General features: G+C 38.4%; 1 protein-coding gene across 4 annotated transcripts in view; it reads left to right on the top strand.

Moving 5' to 3' along the window:
* The window catches only part of LOC137645653 (long-chain fatty acid transport protein 1-like), a 169678-nt gene that overhangs the window by 55261 nt on the left and 89417 nt on the right, over positions 1-25000 (top strand). Inside the window, exon 1 of one of the 4 annotated variants that reach the window (XM_068378486.1) lies at positions 18145-18228. The exons of the other annotated variants lie outside the window; for them this stretch is intronic. The gene's annotated coding sequence lies outside the window, so the exon portion shown is untranslated. Of the gene's footprint in view, positions 1-18144; positions 18229-25000 lie in introns of those variants that run through there. 4 annotated transcript variants of the gene reach the window in all.

Here is a 25000-nt window from a genome sequence, read left to right as displayed (position 1 = left end):
TATGTATATATGTATGTATATATATATGTATGTATATATATGTATGTATATATATATATATATATATATATATATATATATATATATATATATATATATATATATATATATGTGTGTGTATATATTCGGTCACTCCCAGCTTTCACCGTCCCTCGGGTAGGGTGAGAGGGAGTAATCATACCCTGGTGAGAGGGGCGGGGTGCGTCTGCGCATATGTATATAAATATTTGGCCGTCATTTTTAACGGGTCCCATAGAGTAGTGATTATATATTCATCATATAATGAATATGCTTATATACATATATATGAGCTTATATGTGTATGTATATGCGTATATATAAATTTATTGTATATGTATATATATATGTGTGTATATATATGTATGTATGTATAATGTGTGTATCATCATCATCTCCTACGCCTATTGACGCAAAGGGCATCGAGTATATTTCGCCAGTCGTCTCTACCTCGAGCTATTAAATCAATACTTCTCCATTTATCCTCATCTACTTCATGCTTCTTAGTCCTCAGCCATGTAGGGCCGGGTCTTCAAACTCTTCCAGTGCCTTGTGGAGCCCAGTTGAAAGATTGGTTAACTAATCTCTTGTGGAATGCAAAGAGCATGTCCAAACCATCTCCTACGGCCTCTCACCATGGTCTCATCCACATGTGGCACTTGGGTAATCTCTCTTATAGTTTTCATTTCTAGTCCTGTCCTGCCATTTACTTCCCGATATTCTTTTGATATTCTTCTTATAATAACATAATATTTCCATGGACTTTTATGAAAGAAATATTTGTTTGTTGATACATATTTCTTTTGAGATTTTCCTAATGTTCCCTTACTCCCCCTTTTGTCGTAGATAGCATAATCTTTTGATTTCCTGAAACTTTATCTCTTAGAGTAGCGTCGACAAGAGGGTGACTTTATTGTGTCCTTGAATAAAGAAGCCGGTCATTATCCCCTCAAACCTCTAATGTGGCCATCTTCTCGTTTTACACAATACGAAATTATGAGGAATGAGCTCTTCCTTCTATTTACTCTCTTTGAAAACCCTTCTTGTATTTTAGTCATAAACTAGAAGTTGACATGTAAACTCTCATATGCCTTTAGGATGTTCAATGATTACAGCACTTGGAAGGTTTTGTTCATTAGATTAAGTACAACATATTTGAATAACTAGTTAGAACTAACTTCATTCATGAAATAAATGACTGGTGTTTCGAGTTTTTCAATCGTGTGGTTTAGCTACATGTCATTTAATATCCCCCATAATATACACTAAAGCGTAAGATTTTGATAATTTCCAAAATTTTGGATAGATATGTAAGACAAGTTCTATGTTATAGAAATTGACTGAAAAAACCTTCACATTTCTTTTCGGGACTAAATCAGTGGTTTAGCTATATGTCATTTAATGTCTCCTATAAGATATATTAAAACCTAAGATTTTGATAATTTCCAAAATTTTGGATAGATATGTAAGACAAGTTCTATGTTATAGAAATTGACTGAAAAAACCTTCACATTTCTTTTCGGGACTAAATCATTCACGTTTGCCGAATTCCCTCTCGTGTGGGAGTTTGCTGATAATCAGAAATGTAACCGAATGACCCCACTTGGGATGACAATTACGCGTTTGATCAAGGAGGTTGAATCCTGATCAAACCGCCTTGCGCTGGAAAGTATTGCCCTATGATATGCAGAAACCTATTTGGGTCCTATATTTTAAGGACAATTTAGGAGAGGTGACTGTCTCGCTGTACCGATGTTTGAAAATATAAAACCATCAGACTAATATTCTCTTTCTGGATAAGAATAGGTTTTATAGATCAAATTTAAATTTCTATTTATCACAGAGTTTTACCTCATAGTTTATTAATCTTTTATCCATTGTATTTAATGTATATTTTATTCATTTGTTTTACATTGATATATGTATATATATATATATATATATATATATATATATATATATATATATATATATATATATGTGTGTGTGTGTGTGTGTGTGTGTGTATATATTCTGTATTATATATATATATATATATATATATATATATATATATATATATATATATATATATATATATATACTGTATATTCTTCCCAATGTTAATCGGGTGCGCTTTACCGAGGATTAAAAATATATAACCACCAGAATTTATATCTTTTTTAAGAAACATAGATTTTATGGACATTTAGATTTTTATTTATCACAGAGTTTTACCTCATAATTTATTTGTTGATTTATTGTATTTAATATATTTTTAATTTTATTCATTTATTTTACATTAATATATGTATATTATATATATGTATATATATTTTATATATATGTATATATATATATATATATATATATATATATATATATATATATATATGTATATATATATTATATATGTATATATATATTATATGTGTATATATATATTATATATATATATATATATTATATATGTATATATATAGGCTCTATATATATATATATATATATATATATATATATATATATGTGTGTGTTATATATATATATATATATATATATATATATATATATATATATATATATATATATATATATATATATATATATATATATATATTTTTTTTTTTTTTTTTTCTTCCCTTAAGTAGGCCAGCTCTGTAAGAGTCGAGTTTGTCTCCTTTAATTAGTATTATCTTCTTACTTACAAGTTTTACAAGAAGTTGAAAATATTGAAACAATGAATATTGCCGTCATAAGAATGGTTTAAACTTGAGCATGTGGCAATTACCTTAGATCCTACCGCTTTTTACCTTAGATTACCTTAAAACTTTTCCAATTTCCCTAAATTTGAAGCTTGAAATTTCGTAAAACTGAAATTACCTTAGATATTACCTTAGAACCATGCAAATTACCTCAAACTAAGGTAATTACCTTAAGAGTTCAAACCTTGATCATAAATAATCGTATTCTTATTGAATATAGAAAGAAGTGAATTGATATTTCCAACAAAATTAATTTTCATCCTCTTTAAAAGATGAAAATATAGCAAATGTTTCTCACATAGATAATATATATCTTCAAGGAAGTAAGAATAAAACAAATACTCTTCATATCGATAATCTTTATCTTTTATCAAAGACTGAAACAATTCTGATACCAATTACGTAATCTTATTTTCACTGACACGAAAATAGTTATATTTTTTTCACATAAATAACCTTCGTTTTTGATAAAAGATTTAAATAATATTCCTTTCAGAGAGATTCTTTATTTACAGTAAATATGACAAAAATTATCTATCAGTTTTATTTTTGTAGAATTCAAAACCTTTCAGAATAGCCCAGCGAATCATTTTGGTAATTGAAATTTTCATTTTTTCAGTGAAAATGAAAGGAATATTCCCATGCTTGGTGACCTTTATCCTTAATAAATAATGGAAATTAAACGAATATTTGTCTAATGGCCAACTGTACAATTAACATTTGTTGATAGATCTTGCTGCAGCAACTTGCTTTTTAATTCTATTATCTGAATCCATTTACGAAAGTGTATAGAATTTAATTATATCAGTTAATTAGATAATGTTCATGTTAGTTAATGATAGAACTGTGTATGATTCCATTAATTTAATGAACCGGTGGACGTACGTAGCATATTGACATTTCTAGTAATTGTCTGTACATATCATTTGTTTATTATCCAGCCACCATGTTTGATTTGGTCGGCATCTTTTCTGACGAGTGATCTGCCCGGCCGCCGGTTCAATTTTTGGAGTTAAGAGTTACAGAAAAGCTATGTAAGGCGGTCAAGAGCACTGGGGACTCGTGTGATATCCTTCCTGCAAACCAACAAGGTAGCACCCTGTCTCACCACCAGGAAACACCACTACTGATCTTATTGCCTGAGCAATGTCCTGTTTACCTCTCTCTGCCTTTGCATATGGTTCAGCTAGGAAGTTTGCTTCTTGTTAATAATTAGTAAAACTCTGGTCGTCTGAGAGGAGTTACCAGTAACCTCCTAAGAAAGTGTTTCTCGATAAGTATGTTAGGAAAAATACAAATTACTTAAAATTTGTGATTTTATCCAGGATTATTCAACTCTCTGAGGAGTATTCACATGAAAGAAAACAAGAATTGGGGAGTGATTTGGATTTTGAGTTTTTCATCAGCATATACCAAATTGACCGTCTATTTCAGACCTACCTTCCCGTTGCAGTTCATACCACAAGGTTAAGCTAAGTCGAAAATTTGCTTTTGTTTGTGCTAACTCAATGGGAGGGAATTGTAACGTGACTGACGTATGTGACGAATATACAAGTGTATATAAACCATATGTTACCTTTGCTAAGAAAGACTTCCCAAGCAAGGACGTAGGATTAGGTGATCCTTCTAAACCTAGCTCAGTTGATGAGGTGTTAGAAGGTGAATATAACCATATGTGTATAATGTTTGAGGTGGTCAGCATATCATGTAAGCCATGAGTTCATTCCCCAGTGGATCCTACTGCGAGAGGGTCAGTGGCCCTCAAAGAGTGTTGCCATGGCTAAAGAACATTGTGGATCTCAATTGGGGTGTGTCTGTTCTAGAATTTACACCTTACCATTAGTTTTTGAGAATGTAGCCTCTCAACTCGGCACTCTAACCTATCTTTTCAGCTTCCTCGTTCCTTCTCTGGGTCTCCCTATTCCACCCTGTGCTGAAGGAAGGACTCATGTTGAAGTTGCCCTAAAGGGTTCTTGGTATGTGTTCCCTGATGTAGAGCAGATGGGGAGTAAAGTCGTATTTTCCTTTAGCTCAGAGTCAGGTCTTAGAGGTGGTGATGACGGATGTCTCTCCGACCAGGCTGGGAAGGGGCAATCAAGGTCACAGCTGATTGCACCTTCCAGTCTTCTTGTGGGGAACAAGCCCTTCAGGCAACCTCCAGTTGTCCTTCTGCAGGGGTAAGGGTCTGTCTGGGAGAGTTGAAGGAGACAATGGCACTCTCCAGCTACAGGGTGGAAATCCAGGAAAAGTTCTTACTTTTCGTTCCTCATGGGATCAGGGGAATGTGATTATGAAGTGTTCTAAGGAACAACCTGTTGTATTTAAGAACAGTCAGATTGAAGCCCAGGTGTACACTGCACCAGATGAGTTTCCAGTTGTTACTCCTTCATTGTGCTGTCAGCCATCATGAGGGCAAGCTAGGAAGTTTACTTCAGTGGTTCGGGACAACCTCCAAGGGTTGGGGGAGGGCATCATTCCATCGTCTGCCTTTCAGTTCCCTAGGCTTCTGGAGGACACAAAACAAAGAAACTGAACCCAATTACACACCTGTCCATAAGAAATTACTCAGGCATAGACAAGAAATCAGCAGAGTATGCAGAAAGTAACAAGACCCCCCCTCTCCGGGTTTGGTACTGTCCAAAATCAGGAGGGGTTACTTGGCTATAGGAGAGGACTCATCAGCTCTATCACCAGCCAGTACCTCTTATCTCCTTATGGGAGGAGAGGACCAACTTCCAGAGGAACCACAAATCATTGGTGGGAGGTATATCCAGAGAACTGTGCCGAGTTTGAGACATTGACAAGATCAGCTCGGAAGGGATGGCTTTAAGTTTCCCTGATAGATCTTCTCTTGGAACCAGGATTCTTGGAGCAGCACCAATATCTTTATAATCAGTTGGCCAAATCATCAATGACCCGTTATGCCTTCAAGAGGCATATCTCTCTTCACGGAGGAAGGATTTCTTCTCACCCACCTCCTTCACTCTCTGACATATAGAAGAGAGTGAGGGCTTCACCTCGCCTTGCAGAGTAACTGTTCTTGGAGTGCATTCTTGCGTCATCCCTGGAGAAGGCCCTTCTCAAAGCTAAGTAAGCAAGGAAGGACAAGTTTCAGACCTTGCTTCTAAGGACAGTAGGCAAAGCACAAGGCCTACATAGCCAAAACCAATGCCCAGACTCGTGATCTTGATCCGGATCAACTCCAAAATTTAATGGGTTCTTCCGGAGTATAATATCTATCCATTGTTAAAAATTATCGAAAATCGGGTTAGAATTTTGGTTGTAATCTTGCTAACAGGCAAACAAACAAATAAATAAATAAAGGTAGGTCATTTTACATATTGGCAATAATAGTGTAATGGTGGAGCTGAAACTATTATTGTCAAATATATATTTTTTTCTCTTTAAAATGGAATTAAAACAGTTGTTTTGCTCAAAAGTATTTTATTCGTAATAGAAGATGGATACATAATAAATATTCTGCACACAGTAATCTTGATTCATATTATTTATTAGAATAAATTAATGTTTCCCGCTCAAATAATTTTCTTTATTCAATAAAGATGGGAATGGAAATATTCTCAGGTTATGTTTGTTCTCAATAAGATTTGTAAGTAAAATGAAAATTTCCCCCATAAATAAATCAACTTTCAGGGAGGTATAGGAAGATAAAAATTAAATGACAAATAAGCGAACTTTGTTGATTATGGCAAGATATTGAGAAATTTGATTAATGATGATGAAAAAGTTATGAAGCGTGAAGTCTGAGATGATGAATGGAGAAGTATTGATCGAGACGATTGGTGAAATCTAACCGAGGCCCTTTGCGTCTGTAGTCGTAGGAGATGATGATGATGATGAAAATCGCGTCTGTAAATATATGACATTCAGACGGAATTTTCTTGTTGCCTTTTTTTCTCCCCAAGAGGATGACCACTTTTTATACAATTTTTTCAATCGTTTTTACAGAACGACCCTGAGTCACAAATGCGTATCAGGATTTATATTTCGAAACAATTTTTTTTTTTTATTCAACACTGTTTTTTTGAGTTTTTTTTTATAACTTCAAAAAAAAAAAAAACAGTGTACTACGTACTGCGCAATATATATATATATATATTTACATTAGATTTATACCAGAGTCTCTATACGTAAGGCAAGGTTTAAAGGTTTAAAAACCGCTCATGAATGACAGGGGCAAATAGCAGAGACATTGCTCTATCGAGTAGGACAATGCCCTAGATACTGACCATATTACATAGGATAAGTGCTCAAGCCCCCTCTCCACCCAAGCTAGGACCAAGGAGGGGCAGGCAATGGCTGCTGATGACTCAGCAGATAGACCTATAGGCTCCCCCAAACTCCCATCCTTAGCTCACAAGGATGGTGAGATTGCAGCGACCAAAGAAACTAACGAGTTTGAGCAAGACTCGAACCCCAGTCTGGCGTTCACCAGTTAGGCCAACACAACCCTAACAATCTATTGTAATTGAAATTATATATATATATATATATATATATATATATATATATATATATATATATATATATATATATATATATATATATATATAGAGAGAGAGAGAGAGAGAGAGAGAGAGAGAGAGAGAGAGAGAGAGAGAGAGAGAGAGAGAGAGAGAGAGAGAGACCCCATACACCTGCATGATGTCCATTACCTTTGCAAAAGATCTTGTTATATAAACATATATATTTATAAACAGGCGCGAGTGGAAGGTCGTCTCTGAGGCGTTGTCCTTCAGGGGACTGGTTACTTGTGAAGATGTTGTGGAAGATATATATATATATATATATATATATATATATATATATATATATATATATATATATATAGTCTCGTGTATTTAAACATATAAACAGTTTGTATTTAAACATCTATAAAAGTATTAATTATGCTTTATGTATATTGTTTTACTTATTTTCGACTCTACCTTAATCGTCCAAGTAGACGATTCCATATGGTGTTTGTTAGTCGTCTCTTCGCTCTTGGTGTAGTTCACCACTGTTGGCTGACAACATGCGTTACAAATATATATATATATATATATATATATATATATATATATATATATATATATATATATATATATATATATATATATACTGTATATATATATACATATATATATATATATATATATATATATATATATATATATATATATATATATATGTATATATATATATATATATATATATATATATATATATATATAATTGTATTAATGCTTTATTGCTGTATTTATTGCTTTTAAAATCCTTAAATTGATTTGATAAGTTTTATGTTGAGTTGCTGATTGATACAAGTTCATCTTTCTAATTGAATTCCGTGCTCTGTGTGTTTTTTTTTTCTTTGCTTCTCTGTTTATTCGAAAAATCAGATTATTAATAAGATATATAATTCATGTCGAAATAATTGACATTTACAGCTCACTGAAATATTTCACTTACACTGTCGCTTCAGATTCACTAGTTAGTGCGGTGTTGTTTGTTACAATTTTTTTATGTGCATGGTTTTTATGTTATGTACATTTTTGTGCTACGTAAAAACACAGACATTTTCACTCACCAACACTCAGTGATCCAGAAAGACAGGTATAAAAAAAAAGTGGATTTGCAAGTCCAGATCTACTTTTTTTCCCCTTAACAGTACCGCTATTGACGGGACGATAAAAAAGGATTGTTTAGAGTTGCAATAGGGGCCATGATTTCCATGTCGACTTCTTTACTTTGAATTTACTTAAATAGTTGTTTTCCGGGCTTTGTCACCCATGGAAAACCCCTGCTCGCTGCTAGAAAAGCCTTGGTCTGCTGGATAAGCCTTGCTCACTTTTGGAAAACACATCCTCGCTGATGGAATAGACCTGCTCGCTGCTAGGAAAGCCTTCCTCACTGCTGGAAAAACCTTGTTCACTGCTGGAAAAGCCCTGTTCGAAGCTGGAAAAATTTTTGTTCACTACACGAAAAGCCTTGGTCACTTCTGGAAAACACATCCTCGGTGCTGTAAAAGCAATGCTCACTGCCGGAAAGGCCTTATTCAGAGCTAGTAAAGCCTTGGTCACTGCTAGAAAATCTTTGGTCGCTGCTTGCTCAGAGCTAGAATAGCCTTGGTCACTGTTGGAAAAGCCCTGTTTGCTGCTGGAAAAGCCTTGCTCACTGCTGGAAAAGCCTTGCCCAGAACTAGAAAAGCCTTGGTCGCTGCTGGAAAAGCCCTTCTCGCTGCTGGGAAAGCCTTGCTCACTGCTGGAAAAGCCTTGCCCAGAGCTAGAAAAGCCTTGGTCGCTGCTGGGAAAGCCCTGTTCACTGCTGGAAAAACCTTGTTCACTGCTGGAAAAGCCTTGCTCACTGCTGGAAAAGCCCTGTTCACTGCTGAAAAAGCCTTGCTCACTGCTGGAAAAGCCCTGTTCACTGTTGGAAAAGCCTTGCTCACTGCTGGAAAAGCACTGTTCACTGCTGGAAAAGCCTTGTTCACTGCTGGAAAAGCCCTGTTCACTGTTGGAAAAGCCCTGCTCGCTGCTTGAAATGCCTTGCTCAACACAAGAAAAGCCTTGCTTACTACTTCTGGAAAAGTCTTGCTCACTGCTGGAAAAGCCTTACTAACTGCTGGAAAAGCACTTTTCGCTGCTGGAAAAGCCTTGCTCACTGCTAGAAAAGCCTTGGTCATTGTTGGAACAGCCCTGCTTACTGTTGGAAAAGCATTGCTCACTGCTGGAAAAACCCTGTTTGCTGCTGGAAAAGCCTTGCTCACTACTTGGAAAGCCTTGGTCATTGTTGGAACAGCCCTGTTCACTGCTGGAAAAGCATTGCTCACTGCTGGAAAAACCCTGTTTGCTGCTGGAAAAGCCTTGCTCACAACTGGAAAAGTCTTGTATGCTGCTGGAAAGCATTGCTCACTGCTAGAGAAGCCTTCATTGCTGCTGGAAAAGCCCTGCTCGCTGCTGGAAAAGCCTTGGTCGCTGTTGGGAAAGCACTGATCGCTGCTGAAAAGCTTTGCTCACAGCTGGAAAAGCCCTGTTCGCTGCTGGAAAAGCCTTTCTCACTGCCGGAAAAGCCTTGCTCACTGCTGGAAAAGCTCTGCTCGCTGCTTGAAAACCTTGCTCACTGCTGGAAAAGCCCTCTTCGCAGCTGGAAAAGCCCTTTTTGCTGCTGGTAAAGCCTTACTCTCTGCTAGAAAAGCCTTGGTTGCTGCTGGAAAAACCCTGCTCGCTGCTGGAAAAGCCTTGCTCACTGCTAGAAAAACCTTGGTCACTACTGAAAAAGATTTGCTCACTGCTAGAAAAGCCGTGGTTGCTGGTTGTAAAGTCCTGCTCACTTCTGGAAAAGCCTGGCTCACTGCTAGAAAAGCCACGGTCGCTGGTGGTAAAGCCCTGCTCACTTCTAGAAAAGCCCCGGTCGCTGTTAGGAAAGCCCCGGTCGCTGCTGGAAAAGCCTTGCTCACTGCTAGAAAAACCTTGGTCACTACTGAAAAAGCTTTGCTCACTGCTAGAAAAGCCGTGGTTGCTGGTTGTAAAGTCCTGCTCACTTCTGGAAAAGCCTGGCTCACTGCTAGAAAAGCCACGGTCGCTGGTGGTAAAGCTCTGCTCACTTCTAGAAAAGCCCCGGTCGCTGCTAGGAAAGCCCCGGTCGCTGCTAGAAAAGCCTTGCTCACTGCTAGAAAAACCTTGGTCACTACTGAAAAAGCTTTGCTCACTGCTAGAAAAGCCCCGGTCGCTGGTGGTAAAGCCCTGCTCACTTCTGGAAAAGCCCCGGTTGCTGCTGGAAGAGCCTTGCTCACTGCTAGAAAAGCTCTGGTTGCTGCTAGTGGTAAAGTCCTGCTCACTTCTGGAAAAGCCTTCCTCACTGCTAGAAAAGCCCTGGTCGCTGGTGGTAAAGCCCTGCTCACTTCTGGAAAAGCCTTGCTCACTGCTAGAAAAGCCCTGCTCACTGGTGGTAAAGCCCTGCTTGCTGCTGGAAAAGCCTTGCTCACTGCAAGAAAAGTTTGGTCGCTGCTGGAAAAGCCCTGCGCGCTGCTGGGAAAGCATCGCTCAATGCTGGAAAAGGCCTGCTAGGTGCTGGAAAAGCCTTGCATACTGCTAGAAAAGCCTTGGTTGCTGCTGGAAAAGTCTTGCTTATTGGTAGAAAAGATATGCTCACTGCTGGAAAAGCCTTGCTCACCATGGGAAAAGCCCTGCTCACTGCTGGAAAAGCCTTGCTCACTGCAAGAAAAGTTTGGTCGCTGCTGGAAAAGCCCTGCACGCTGCTGGGAAAGCATCGCTCAATGCTGGAAAAGGCCTGCTAGGTGCTGGAAAAGCCTTGCATACTGCTAGAAAAGCCTTGGTTGCTGCTGGAAAAGTCTTGCTTATTGGTAGAAAAGATATGCTCACTGCTGGAAAAGCCTTGCTCACCATGGGAAAAGCCCTGCTCACTGCTGGAAAAGCCTTGCTCACTGCAAGAAAAGTTTGGTCGCTGCTGGAAAAGCCCTGCACGCTGCTGGGAAAGCATCGCTCAATGCTGGAAAAGGCCTGCTAGGTGCTGGAAAAGCCTTGCATACTGCTAGAAAACCCTTGGTTACTGCTGGAAAAGTCTTGCTTATTGGTAGAAAAGATATGCTCACTGCTGGAAAAGCCCTGCACGCTGCTGGGAAAGCATTGCTCAATGCTGGAAAAGGCCTGCTAGGTGCTGGAAAAGCCTTGCATACTGCTAGAAAAGCCTTGGTTGCTGCTGGAAAAGTCTTGTTTATTGGTAGAAAAGATATGCTCACTGCTGGAAAAGCCTTGCTCACCATGGGAAAAGCCCTGCTCACTGCTGGAAAAGCCTTGCTCACTGCAAGAAAAGTTTGGTCGCTGCTGGAAAAGCCCTGCACGCTGCTGGGAAAGCATCGCTCAATGCTGGAAAAGGCCTGCTAGGTGCTGGAAAAGCCTTGCATACTGCTAGAAAAGCCTTGGTTGCTGCTGGAAAAGTCTTGCTTATTGGTAGAAAAGATAAGCTCACTGCTGGAAAAGCCTTGCTCACCGTGGGAAAAGCCCTGCTCACTGCTGGAAAAGCCTTGCTCACTGCAAGAAAAGTTTGGTCGCTGCTGGAAAAGCCCTGCACGCTGCTGGGAAAGCATCGCTCAATGCTGGAAAAGGCCTGCTAGGTGCTGGAAAAGCCTTGCATACTGCTAGAAAAGCCTTGGTTACTGCTGGAAAAGTCTTGCTTATTGGTGGAAAAGATATGCTCACTGCTGGAAAAGCCTTGCTCACCATGGGAAAAGCCCTGCTCACTGCTGGAAAAGCCCTGCTCACTGCTGGAAAAGCCTTGCTCACTACTTGAAAAGCCTTGCTCACTGCTGGAAAAGCCTTGCTCACCATGGGAAAAGCCCTGCTCACTGCTGGAAAAGCCTTGCTCACTGCAAGAAAAGTTTGGTCGCTGCTGGAAAAGCCCTGCACGCTGCTGGGAAAGCATCGCTCAATGCTGGAAAAGGCCTGCTAGGTGCTGGAAAAGCCTTGCATACTGCTAGAAAAGCCTTGGTTGCTGCTGGAAAAGTCTTGCTTATTGGTAGAAAAGATAAGCTCACTGCTGGAAAAGCCTTGCTCACCGTGGGAAAAGCCCTGCTCACTGCTGGAAAAGCCTTGCTCACTGCAAGAAAAGTTTGGTCGCTGCTGGAAAAGCCCTGCACGCTGCTGGGAAAGCATCGCTCAATGCTGGAAAAGGCCTGCTAGGTGCTGGAAAAGCCTTGCATACTGCTAGAAAAGCCTTGGTTACTGCTGGAAAAGTCTTGCTTATTGGTGGAAAAGATATGCTCACTGCTGGAAAAGCCTTGCTCACCATGGGAAAAGCCCTGCTCACTGCTGGAAAAGCCCTGCTCACTGCTGGAAAAGCCTTGCTCACTACTTGAAAAGCCTTGCTCACTGCAGGAAAAGCCCTGCTCACTACTGGAAAAAACCTGCTCACTGCTGGAAAAGCCTTGCTCACTGCTTTAAAAGCCTTGCTCTCCTGAAAAGCCATGCTCACTGCTGGAAAAGACTTGCTCACTGATGGAAAAGTAAAGCTCTGCTAAATAATTCCTGCTCACTGCTGGTAAATTCCTGATTGGTGCCAGAAAAGACCTGTTCGCTGTTGGAAAAGTGCTCACTGCTGGAACAGACTTGTTTGCTGCTGGAAAAGACATGTTCACGGCTGGAAAAGACCTGTCCGCTGCTGGGAAAGACCTGCTAGCTGCTGGAAAAGCCCTGCTCGCTGCTAGAAAGGTCCTGTTCATTGATGGAAAAGCCTGTCTCACTGCTTGAAAAGTCCTGCTTGCTGCTGGAAAAACCCTGCTCACTGCTGGAGAACCCCTTTTCGCTGCGGGAAAAGCCTTGCTCATGCAGTAAAATTCCTGCTTGCTGCTGGAAAACCCTACTTACTGCATTAAAAGTACTGCTCACTACTGGAGAAGTACTGCTCACTTCTGGAAAAGACCTGCTCGCTGCTGGAACAGCCCTGCTCACTGCTAGAAAAACCCTGCTCACTGCTAGAAAAACCCTGCTCACGGCTGGAAAACCCCGACCCGCTGATGGAAAACCCCTGCTCACTGCTGGAGAATCCCTGCTCACTGCTGGAGAATCCCTGCTCACTGCTGGAGAATCCCTGCTCACTGCTGGAGAATCCCTGCTCACTGCTGGAAAAGCCCTGCTCACTGCTGGAGGAACCCCTGCTCGCTGCTGGAAAAGCCTTGCTAACTGCTTGAAAAGTCCTGCTAACTGCTGGAGAACACTGCTCACTGCATGAAAAGCCCTGCTTACTTCTGGAAAATCCTTGCTCACTGCAGGAAAAGCCCTGCTCGCTGCTAGACAAGCCTTTCTCACTGCTGAAAAATGCTGCTCACTGGTGGAGAACCCCTGCTCACTGCTGGAGAACCCCTGCTCACTGCTGGAAAAGCCTTGCTCGCTACTGGAAAAGTCCTGTTCACTGCTGGAAAACCCTGCTCACTGTTAGAAAAGTTCAGCTCACTGCTGAAAAACCCTGCTCACTACATGAAAATCCTTGCTCACTACTGGTAAAGTTCTGTTCACTTCTGGAAAAGACATGCTCGCTGCTGGAAAGTCTTGCTCACAGGTGGAAAAGCCTTTCTCACTACTGGAAAAGCCCTAATCGCTTCTGAAAAAGCCCCGCTCACTACTGGAAGAATTTGCTCAAAACTGGAAAAGCCTTGCTCGCTGCTGGAACAGCCTTGCTCACTACTGGAAAACCCCTTTTTGCTGCTGGAAAAGCCTTGCTCACTGCTGGAACTCCTGCTCGCTGCTGGAAAAGGCTGCTCACTGCTGGAGAACCCCTGCTCACTGCTGGAAAAGCCTTGCTCACTACTGGAAAAGTCCTGTTCACTGCTGGAAAACCCTGCTCACTGCTAGAAAAGTTCAGCTCACTGCTGAAAAACCCTGCTCACTACATGAAAATCCTTGCTCACTACTGGTAAAGTTCTGTTCACTTCTGGAAAAGACATGCTCGCTGCTGGAAAGTCTTGCTCACAGGTGGAAAAGCCTTTCTCACTACTGGAAAAGCCCTAATCGCTTCTGAAAAAGCCCCGCTCACTACTGGAAGAATTTGCTCAAAACTGGAAAAGCCTTGCTCGCTGCTGGAACAGCCTTGCTCACTACTGGAAAACCCCTTTTAGCTGCTGGAAAAGCCTTGCTCACTGCTGGAACTCCTGCTCGCTGCTGGAAAAGGCTGCTCACTGCTGAAAAAGTCCTGCTTACTTCTGGAAAAGACTGGTCCCTGCTGGAAAGACATTCTCACAGCTGGGAAAGCCTTGCTCATTACTGGAAAAGTCCTGTTCACTGCTGGAAAACCCTGCTCACTGCTAGAAAAGTTCAGCTCACTGCTGAAAAACCCTGCTCACTACATGAAAATCCTTGCTCACTACTGGTAAAGTTCTGTTCACTTCTGGAAAAGACATGCTCGCTGCTGGAAAGTCTTGCTCACAGGTGGAAAAGCCTTTCTCACTACTGGAAAAGCCCTAATCGCTTCTGAAAAAGCCCCGCTCACTACTGGAAGAATTTGCTCAAAACTGGAACAGCCTTGCTCACTACTGGAAAACCCCTTTTTGCTGCTGGAAAAGCCTTGCTCACTGCTGGAACTCCTGCTCGCTGCTGGAAAAGGCTGCTCACTGCTGAAAAAGTCCTGCTTACTTCTGGAAAAGACTGGTCCCTGCTGGAAAGACTTGCTCATAGCTGGAAAAGCCTTGCTCATTACTGGAAAAGTCCTGCTCACTTCTGGAAAAGCCCTGCTCACTGCTGGAAAAGCTTTGCTCACTGTTGGAAAAGCCTTGCTCACTGCTGGAAAAGTCCAGCTTGCTGCTGGAAAACCCTGCTCACTGTATGAAAATGCATGCTCACTACTGGAAAAGTCTTGCTCGCTTCTGGAAAAGACCTGCTCGCTGCTGGAAAGACTTGCTCACAGGTAGAAAATTCTTGGTCGCTGCTGGAACAGTCCTGCTCGCTGGTGGAAAAACTCTGCCCACTGCTGGAAAAGCCCTACTCACTTCTGGAAAAGCCCTGCTCGCTGCTGGAAAGACTAGCTCACTGCTGGAAAAGCCTTGCGGACTGCTGAAACAGGTCTGCTCACTGCTGGAAAAGCCCCGCTTACTACTTTAAAAACCCTGCTCCTTACAGGATCTACAAGATTTTTTTTTGTCGTATTCATCCTTTAAATAGGCTATTTGGACAATCATATAGCTTAGTTGGCGTTATTTATCTAATCCACCCTATCACACAATTTCATGAACAGAAAGGTCTTCTACTTCATGAAAACTTTGTTATCCTCAACCTTTCTGATGTCTAGTTGGCGATATAATCTTGAGGCCACTCTTCTGAGAGCTTTAGAATCTACAGTAGATGTTTATCCGGGCTTCTTTTACTTGAAACCATTCGTAACTATTCTCGTTTCGACAGGAATTGTTGGCTGTACGATGTATAGCAATTCTCCAGTTCTGATATCTTAATAAGTCATTGCACATTTCTTATAATCACTTCTAACTTTAATAGACAGCCAGTTTAGGTCAATCAGTAAAGGTTTACATTAATCCTATCTCGAGTTGAAACACCTTTTGTCAATCTTGCTACTCTGTTCATTATGTTTTGCAACTTTCTTAAGTTGTTCTTTGGGTAGATAAGTCTAAATATTCGTAACCACCTGGTTCGTATTCTTTGCCCCTGCACATTCTCTTTTTACTGTTGGATTTTTTTCGACACATACAAACACAAGCAAGTCCGACTTGTGCATTGACCTGTCACTTAGTGAGCCCACCGGAAATTAAGTAATTTGATGTTCGCATGCACGCAAAAGTGTACTGTGATTTTTTTCCTGCCTTTGTCCTATTTCTTTCCCAGACAATCAGTGACATACGTTACATGATTTCACAAATTGCCATTGCGCAAATATCTTTTCATTCCTGGTTGACGTGGAACATTTTTGTGGCTAATATCTGTTTTTTTACGGAGGGAACTTTACATATCGTATGACCATATGGTGCTGTAGTTGAGGCAGGGGGACCATAACACTGCTCTGTACATTAGACTCCAAAAACTATTGAAAATATTTTCACCTTTTAATTTTATATTCCATAAGCGAAAGAGGTTTCAGACGATAATATCTAATTGATATTATCTGTTTTAAACACTGGTGTTATTGGGAAACGAAATTCGTGGTATTATTGAAGGTGAGGCATCATTTTGTGTAGATGATAACGGGTAGTGTACCATGGTCTTCCACTGTCTTGGATTAGAGTTCTCTTGCTTGAGGGTATACTCGGGCACGATGTTCTATCTTATTTCTTTTAATCTTTTTATATTTTAGCTTTTATAGTGTATATATGAAAGATCTAATTCAATGTTACTGTTCTTAAATATTTTGTTTTGATTGTTTATTACTTCTCTTGTGGATTATTTATTTCTTTGTTTCCTCTCCTCACTAAGCTGTTTCTCTCTGTTGGAGCCCTTGGGCTTATAGCATCTTGCTTTTACAGATTGGAATAATAATAATAATAATAATAATAATAATAATAATAATAATAATAATAATAATAATAATAATAATAACACAGCAACGTCGAATTTGATGCAACAAACCCTGAAAAGTGGCATGTGACAACCGTAGAGTTTTACTGCAATGACTGTTCGGCTGTAACTTCTGGAAGGTTGTCCTAAGTTAGATTTAACTTTTTTTTTTACCTTTTGATAATTTCCTGTAATATTTTATACCTGTAATAAAAAGGAAATTATTACATGAGTGTTTGAGAAACCATTATCGACAACATAGATAAGCTCGAATGGAAATCAACCTTTAGGGCGTAGTCAGTTGGACTCTTCATACACGTTGGTGAAAGTTTACCTTTTAAAAGACTTTACCCAGATTTTATTTCCTTATTTATTGGGTCAAAGAGGCGTGACGTCAGACTGTTTTCCTTTGGATCAAGAGACAAGAAAAATCTTGAAGTGTAAATTGAATATTCAACTTTTATTGCCTTTCAATTTGGTGGACATGAAGGTATGGAGGTTTGGGAGATGGCTGTTAGGTACTAACAGGGAGGGGAAGTGAATGCAAGGGAGGCTTATTCAACAGATAACGAGCTCATGTGCAAACACTTGAGAGCAGCAATGGCACAAAAATTCCAGCAATATGAAACATGCGATGGCAAGCTTAAACAGGTTTCTCTATTATTATTGCGGGAGATAGCAAGAGATAAAAAAATAATAGCATTACAGTGTATGAGCATGCATGATACATGTGTGGTACAGCTTTCATCCAACTGCACTAAAAAAAAATTAACGAGGTGTATTTGCACTGACTCGTAGAGGTGCCCTTTCAGCTCGTAAAAAAATTATTAATAGCTGATTGATTGGATAAAGTAATTCTAACCAATCAGCTATTAGGAAACTTTTCCGAGCTAAAAGGGCACCACTGCAAGTCAGTACAAATGCACCCCGTTAAAAGAAACTGAGTATTAGTACTTTCATTCCTTACATAATGTATCATTAGTTCTGGAACCTCTTCCTCCCCCCGGCTTTGTTCTCTGAAGGCACCCTCGATCTTATGTCTTCACTTTGTCTGTTATGATATACGTATCTCTCCCCCTGTCATATTATCTTTCCTTTCTCAACCCTGCCTGGTGACCTTCTTGTGGCTTCCTTCCTTTCTCTTTTCGGGTCCAGAATTTTTGGAGAGTATGCGGTGGCTGTCCATAGTACGTAGAAAGGGTAGAAAGTTAGTTCCAGTTGTGATCTTGCCTACCTGTTGGATATGCATGTTCAATTGTTGGTCTGCTCTTTATGCATAGAGGTTCTACCTGTTTACTCCCTCTTCCTCCTCCTCCTCCTACTCCCTTACCTAAACTCCTCCCCTCCTGTTGTCTCTTCGCTTTCTCACTGCACATTGGTAGTCCTCCAGCGGAGGAGCGGTGCTGCGCACAGTCGCTGGCCTTCGTCAAACGCTAACAAAACGCTTTTGTGTTTGCTCGGTAAATGGAAATATCGTCCGGAGAATAATACTTGTGATTTTATGAAACGTCTGCTTGTGAAAATCCCAATTGCTAAGTCGATGCGATTTCTATTGTTGGAATGTGTCTGTGAAATCTCGCAAGGAAAATAATTAATGAGATTATATTGAAATAATCAAATGGGATTTGTGATTAGGAAATATAGGAAGTTATTAGTTATGAAAAAGTGATTAATTAATGTGAATTCGCCCTTTGGAAAGGAATTGTTGTGAGACGTGGCAGGAATGTATATTGCTTATCCTGTTCTCATACAGGATATTGGTATATAGTTACGTAGAAGTGTTCCAGTGCTTTTGTAAAATATTATGTATTAAAATGATAATGATAGCTTAAATCTTATGTATATTTATATGATTTATATATATGTATATATATATATTATTTGATATATATATATATATATATATATATATATATATATATATATATATATATATATATATATATATATATATATATATATATATTATATATATATGATATAAAGGAATGTAACATGCTACAATATCACCACTGTTTTGTATATTAACATTAATGTATATTATATGATAGCAGTTCAAAAATTTTAGAACCACATGTAAGCAGTCATTTAACAGAGTACACACTTTTGGGGGAAAGCAGTTATTTACCCTATGTAGGTTTCTTATGAAAAATTCTTACTTATTACCACCTTTTCCATATGAACTTTTCGTTTGTTAATGAAATTTTCCTTTTTTTTTAATCACTAACTTTCAAATTGCTGCTACGAAAAGGAGAGATTAAGTAGAAGTATAGCTGGAAGGGATAGGGTTTTAAAGGGGTAGATTTTTTAAATGGATAGGATTTTTGAAGGGATATTGTTTGTAAAGGGATATGTTTTTAAAAGACCTGTTTTTTTTAAAGGGATAGGGTTTTTAAAGGGATACAACTAGGGTTTATAAAGGGATATGTATTTAAAAGACTTGTTTTTTTTTAAAGGGATAGGTTTTTAAAGGACAGGTTTTTAAAGGGATAGGATTTTTGAAGGGATATGATTTTTAAAGGGATAGGGTTTATGAAGGGATGTTTTTAAAGGACATGTTTTTAAAGGGATAGGTTTTTAAAGGACGGGTTTTTAAAGGGATAGGTTTTTAAAGGATAGGTGTTTTGGAAGGATAGGTTTTTAAAGGGACAGATTTGTTAAAGGGATAGGTTTTTTTCAAGAGATATTATTTTTAAAGGATAAGTTTTTAAAGGGATACATTTTTTAAAGGGATACGTTTTTTTAAAGGGATACGTTTTATTAAAGGATAAGTTTTTAAAGGGATACGTTTTTTTAAAGGATAAGTTATTAAAGGGATAGATTTTTTAAAGGGGTAGTTTTTTTTTTAAGGGACTTTTTTTCTATAACTGGCTTTATCATTGCATAGTTTATCTAACTGTATGATTCATGTTTCGATTAATATTTTATTTCGACTGCATTTATTTTTCTAACTTGTAGATTCTATAGCTTCATTCATCATCATCATCGCCATCATCATCCTCATCATCATCATCTCCTCCTGCGCCTATTGAAGCAAAGGGCCTCGGTTAGATTTCGCCAGTCGTCTCTATCTTGAGCTTTTAATTCAATACTTTTCCATTCATCACATCCTACTTTACGCTTCATTGGTGATTTAAAACATCCCCATTATAGCATTTGTGTGAATTCTACCTCGGGTAATACCGTTCAGCGTTGGCACTTCCCACCATGGGTGTGTGTTCAACCTAGTGTGAATGGTATAATATATTCTGGTAATTCCTTCTCGATCTATTCACGAAATATTCGTACCACGGATCATGTCAGTTCATTGGTAGTGTGATTGACAAAGGAAATTGTAGCTGATATCTTCCTTCTCTTCTAAAGCCGTAAAAGGTAATGTGTTGGTAGTTACTCGGGTAACGCATGTAGCAAATGTACCGCTTGCCATATCAGAGGAGCAATGAGATAATGATTATTTGCGAGCGAAGCTAATCACAGTGGAGCAAAGTCCAGTAAGTGAATAATTAGCGTTAGTTCGTTGGCCTACATATACGTAAATGCACTTATTTAAAGGTTTAAAAGTCGCTCATGAATGGCAGAGACAAGGGACAGTGACGTTGCCCTAGCAATCAGGACAATGCCCTAGAGACTGACCATATATTATATGATAAGCGCCCAAGCCTCCTCTCCACCCAAGGTAGGACCAGGGTGTCCAGGCAGTGGCTGCTGATGACTCAGCAGATAGACCTATAGGCTCCCCCAAACCCCCCAACCTTAGCTCACAAGGATGGTAAGGTTGCAGACACTAATGGCACTAACGAGACTGAGCGGGACTCGAACCCCCGACTGGCAAACACCAGGCAGAGACGTTACCAATCAGGCCACAGCTAAATGTAATCTTAGACCCTTCTTATACAGTACTAAATAAAATCTTGGACCTTCCTTACTTGTCTCTAAACTTGGGATTGCGAATGAGACCCTGACTAGGTATATTTACCGTGACTGGGTCAAAACCACCAGTGAAGTTAACCTTGATTAATGTAAATGAACTGATTTTTTTCCCCATTTAACCGATTAACCGTGCGTAAATTGATGTAGAGGATTGTTATAATTCTGATTTTATTATTATTATTATTATTATTATTATTATTATTATTATTATTATTATTATTATCTAACCTACAACCCTAATTAGAAAAGCAAGATGCTATAACCCCAAGGGCTCCAACAGGGAAAAGTAGCCCAGAGAGGAAAGGAAATTAGGAAATAAATAAACGATAGAAGAAGTAATGAACTATTAAAATAAGATATTCCAAAAGAATTAACAACACTAAAACAGATATTTCATATATGAACTATTAAAAGACTTATGTTAGCGTGTTCAACATAAAAACATTTGCTGCAAGTTTGAACTTCTGAAGTTCTACTGATTCAACTGCTCTTTTTTTCTTGGGTATAAATTTCATGAAAACAAAAAGATATGAATCACTTTAATTGGTCGTCATTATTGTGTACAGATATTTGTATTAGATGTGATTCATGATTCAAATGTTTATGTCTATGTAAATAGGCATCAGTAGTTGATTCCGTAGGGGTTTGTTGCAATTAGCGCGCCTTGTGTGGTACTCTGTAAGCATTACTGAAGGATCTCTGCAGCGTTTTTCGACCACTATTTACACCCATTTTTTAGCCTTCTACTTTATCTATAATCTCACTATATATATATATATATATATATATATATATATATATATATATATATATATATATATATATATATATGTATATATATATATATATATATATATATATATATATATATATATATATATACATAAATATATATATATATATATATATATATATATATATATATATATATATATATATATATATACATAAATATATATATATATATATATATATATATATATATATATATATATATATATATATATATATATATATATATATATATATACACACACACACACACACACACACACACGCATACTGTATATCTTGTCTTCCAACACTTAAAAATTTGCCGTAAAAAGGGTAAAAATCCTAGAATGAATGTTGCAAGGCATTTACAGTTTTAAATACGTATATATTGACACAAAGGAGTGATATTAAAAGGTAATAACAAAGTAGGGAAAAATTACGGTCGCTTGCATTTTACTGAAATACGGCTGAGAGCAGTGTATTTTTACGGAGAATTTCCGATTAAAATTACGTTTATTTCAACTGTGAACTTCTCTAAATCATTCTCCACAACGCAACTACAGTACTGCATTCTCATCATCTCACCTTAAGCCGAATGGAATCTTGGGCCACCGTACTGAAATTCTGTTAAAACAAATCAAACAAATATTTTTCTCTTTAATGGCCAGCTTCATTAAATCCACGTAGTAGGAAAACATCTGATTGGTAGCTGGCGTTTCCAGTTTCTTTCTTTGTCACACTCGATCACCTTGGGGGCATCTGGCATCTTTCCAAGGTCCAACTCGTTGTTCTCTAAATAGGGAGATTTCATTTACTCCGGAAATTACTTGGGGAGAGAAATCATGTTACGTATAGAAATGCAACCTGATATTACCCACACATATACGTTACATCACTTTTAAATCCCAATTACAAGGTTTGTTTACTTCAAGGCTGATTTTCTGGTCCCATGCTGCAGGGGAACCCTACTCCCTACAGGACCTTTACAATCATTTTTTACCTCCGCCAACGAAATTGGGAAAAGGTTATGTTTTCGCCCCAGTTTGTCCGTTTGTTTGTTTGTGAACAAATTTTTGCTCACAATTTTACTCATTGAGTAGTGAAACTTTCAGGGATTGATTGTTGTCTTCAGACGTAGAAGTGAATCAATTTAGAAAGTCTAAGGTCAAGGTCAAGGTCGAGGAAAAGGTCGACCTAATTAACCGTAATCTTAACCCCAAGTTCGCTCGTGGTTGTCACAGACTTCAAATACGCCTACTGTCTAAATTGATTCTGGGAAAGGCAAGATGCTTTCGAGAAATGAGCTGCAGTGGCGGAGGTCTGCTCTCTTAGAATGTTTTTCTAGAATCGTATGCATTCCAAGCCATTCAAAATTTCACACTGCGTATTGCTCGTTTATTGTCAAATCCACATTATCAAAACACCTAGCCTATTTGTATATAATTACTAGCATCAAATTTTGGTTTTGTATCGGTTAGTGTCATTATATCAGTCTTCTGCTTTACCTGTATTATCACTAATATGGGTTTGGTTGCCCTTTATTTTAACTCCAATTAGAAGGTTTAAAGGCCGCTCATGAATGGCAAAGGCAAGGGGCAATGACATTCTCCTATCAAGCAGGACAATGCCATAGAGACTGACCATATACACATATGATTAGCGCCGAAGCCCCCTCTCCACCCAAGCTAGGAACAGGGAGGGCCAAACAATGGCTGCTGATAACTTAGAAGATAGACATATAGGCTCCCCCAAACCCTTCATCCTTAGCTCACAAGGATGGTGAGGTTGCAGCGACAAAGGAACTAACGACTGTGAGCTTGACTCGATCCCCAGTCTGGCGATCACCAGGCAAGTACGTTACCAACAGGCCACCACATTAGTCGTGCAGTTATCATATTCTATATTGAGTTTCTCTGCCTGGTGTTTGCCTGCCAGACGGGGGTTCGAGTACCGCTCAGACTCGTTAGTTCTTAATGGCTGCAACCTTACCATCCTTGTGAGCTAAGGTTGGGGTGTTTTGGGGGAGCCTGTAGGTCATCAGCAGCCATTGCCTGGCCCTCCCGGGTCTTAGCGTCGGTGGAGAGGGGCCTTGGCGCTGATCATATAAATGGTCAGTCTCTAGGCCTTTAATTAAACCTTTAAAAAAAAGTGGCAGACGGAACCAGCTCATGTCTCGCCTTCTGCCCAGACCTCACGGCGACGTAAAAAAATCCTTCCTACTTCGTTTTTTTTTTCTTTTTTTTCTTGAAGCTTTCATGGTTAAGCGGTTTCCAGTGAAATTGTCTCTGGGTTCCAGTTGTTTTGGCTGGGGTCTTTAAAGTAGATGGGTATCACCATGGAATCTTGTTCTGTTGCTTTCCAAATGCCAGCAGTTCTTGGAGTGTTCGCACCAAGGCCTATAGAATAGTCTCTCTCTAAGATCTTTGTTCGTACCATGATCTGAATTGCTTTGTTCGTTCCTTTGATTAAGCTGTTCTACCACTGGCCACTTTTTATTACACCGAGAAAGGCGTGGATGTAGATCATAAGAGCGAAAAATGTAGCACGAAAAGAATTTAGAAAGATGTTTGTGTTACATGTTATAATCGAGGTGTTGGTTTAGTTTTGACTTTGGTAATTTCTTTATATCATATATTCGAGAACTTTGAAAACTAGTTTCAAAAGTTTTCAGAAATAAATTCAATTTCTGAATATTTATGTGTACTTTAATGACTTGAATTCTAGATTTATGTTTTTTTTTTTTTTTTTCAAACTGTTTGATTACATTAACTTATGGTTTCCATTTTTGTCGTTATGCCTAATTTCATTCAAGTATAGAAATAATTATATATATATATATATATATATATATATATATATATATATATATGTATATATGTATATATATATATATATATATATATATATATATATATATATATATATATATTATATATATATATATATATATATATATATATATATATATATATATATATATATATATATATATATATATATATATATATGTTTTTAGGTTTTTATTATTATTAATACTGCCTAGCAACGCAATGTTAAATTTAATCTTTATTATTATAGATAAGTGGATCTCTCTCTCTCTCTCTCTCTCTCTCTCTCTCTCTCTCTCTCTCTCTCTCTCTCTCTCTCTCTCACTTTGAATGCCCTTGGCTTTTGAGGTTTGCTTTTATTAGTTGATGAGAGGATAATAACGCAGGTGATTTTGCCTCGGCTGAAAAAGTGAGGCTATTTACCTTCGCCAACGAAGCTGGAAGGAGGTTATGTTTTTTGCCCCTATTTGCGTGCCTGTAATTTGTGTGTGTGTTTGTGAACAGTTTCCTTGCCATAATTTTAATCATAGATTAATGACACTTGCAGGGATTAACTGATATGTAAAAAGCTGGGTTATTAAATTTTGGAAGGTCAAGGTCCAAGGTCAAGGTCAAGAAAAATGTCCAATTCACGTAAAAAGCCATAAGTTTGGACATCGTTGTCACAGAAACTTCAAAGTTGATTCATATTTGAGTGTAT

This window comes from Palaemon carinicauda, chromosome 8, assembly GCF_036898095.1.
Source record: "Palaemon carinicauda isolate YSFRI2023 chromosome 8, ASM3689809v2, whole genome shotgun sequence".
NCBI classification, from domain to species: domain Eukaryota; kingdom Metazoa; phylum Arthropoda; class Malacostraca; order Decapoda; family Palaemonidae; genus Palaemon; species Palaemon carinicauda.
The sequence above is the reverse complement of the archived record's forward strand: the minus strand, read 5'-3'. Positions and strand labels throughout refer to the sequence as shown.